The 1,496-nt window shown below is 38.4% G+C and overlaps 1 long non-coding RNA gene across 1 annotated transcript in view; it reads right to left on the bottom strand.

Moving 5' to 3' along the window:
* Positions 1-955: 955 nt before the first annotated feature.
* LOC129392354 (uncharacterized) overlaps positions 956-1,496 on the bottom strand; it is a 272,138-nt gene continuing 271,597 nt past the window's right edge. Inside the window, exon 4 of the long non-coding RNA XR_008618146.1 lies at positions 956-965. This is a non-coding gene — a long non-coding RNA (uncharacterized lncRNA). The remainder of the gene's footprint in view (positions 966-1,496) is intronic.

The raw sequence follows: 1,496 nt of genomic DNA, 5'->3' as shown, positions 1-1,496 counted from the left end.
GGGAGAAGGTTAAAATGATCTATGTGGAAATGGATTAGAGTTAGAGACACCAAGATGAACTCTTATTTAGCTTAATATAAATACAGACAGTTAAATATAGAAATATTTATAGATATGTATACATACACCAAGTTAGTATGTTTCCTTGTTCTGTCAGCTGAGACTGCCTAGCAACCATGGCACCCTAGTTGCAAAAACCATGGCACATCTAGCATCCAGATCTTGGTTCCAATATCATTCATACACACACACACACACACACACACACACGCACACACACACACACACAGAGAGAGAGAAAACCAACTAAGCCTCTTTTGTAAAAACGTCTGATTCTAGGACTGGGACAGGAAACGTATAACATGAGCCTGAAACATCCTATAGTGCCAGAAAGTAAGGAAGTGCTAATCTATTAATAAATAAATAAATACCCACAATAATAAAGGTATGTCAAAAGAATACAGGAAACAACTTAACAAGCTCCCAATGGCCAAAGATGGAATAATTTGAGCAACAAAATAAAATCACATTGAATAATAATAATAATTATTATTATAATACCTGGATTTCTGGCACAACCTTTCCAAATGACCACATGCAAGCTACTACTTCCCAGGAGTGAAAGAATGGTCACTCCTGCCTTTCAGTGGTTTTGGTTGGTTCACAGTGTCCTTGAAGATTCCTCTAAAACTCCCACTTTGCTATCCCAATTTCAGGTTTCTCCCTCTAGAATTTACAGTTCAACCATGACTTGATTCTATTGTTAAAATAGATTCTTGTTGGAGAGAGCAATTTCTGTCCAGGTTCTTACCTGACAGATGAGCAGCAACTGATTGACTTTCCGTTTGGATCCAGCTTCATGTTGCATTCTATTTGGTGCCATGTGGGTTCAAGCCATGATTCTTCTCCTTACAAAGTGGGGAGTTTGGAAGCATCATTTTCCCCAAGTGTCAGCATCTTCACCTCTGAAAAGGAGATCATTCAATTACCATGTCCATGAAAACGTTGTCACAGTCAAATGAGAAGATGAATGGCAATAAACACCATGAACTGCAAACCCTTACCTACCTATGAAGGTAAAGGATGACTCCTTTAGACATATACACATCACTCTCTTCCAAGCATGTGCTAACAATATCATTCTCACAAAGAGCACAACCAACTCTCCTTATAAAAACTCACCCAACTCTCAAGGCTTACCTCAAATACTACTTCCATGAACTCTTCCCCAGTTCCCAAGTCAATACTCCCATAGTTCTCAGTACTGTTTTTTACTGCTAAACATCCCTTCCCTTGTACTTCATTTTCTGTCCTGTAGTGGTCATCTCATTCGACATGTAACTGAATGGTATTCTTTTTTTTTTTTTAACATCTTTATTGGAGTATAATTGCTTTACAATGGTGTGTTAGTTTCTGCTGTATAACAAAGTGAATAAGCTATACATATACATATATCCCCATATCTCCTCCCTCTTGCGTCTCCCTCCCACCCTCCC

The sequence above is a fragment of the Physeter macrocephalus genome, chromosome 8 (genome assembly GCF_002837175.3).
Source record: "Physeter macrocephalus isolate SW-GA chromosome 8, ASM283717v5, whole genome shotgun sequence".
Lineage (NCBI taxonomy): Eukaryota > Metazoa > Chordata > Mammalia > Artiodactyla > Physeteridae > Physeter > Physeter macrocephalus.
This window is presented reverse-complemented; position numbering and strand designations above follow the sequence as displayed.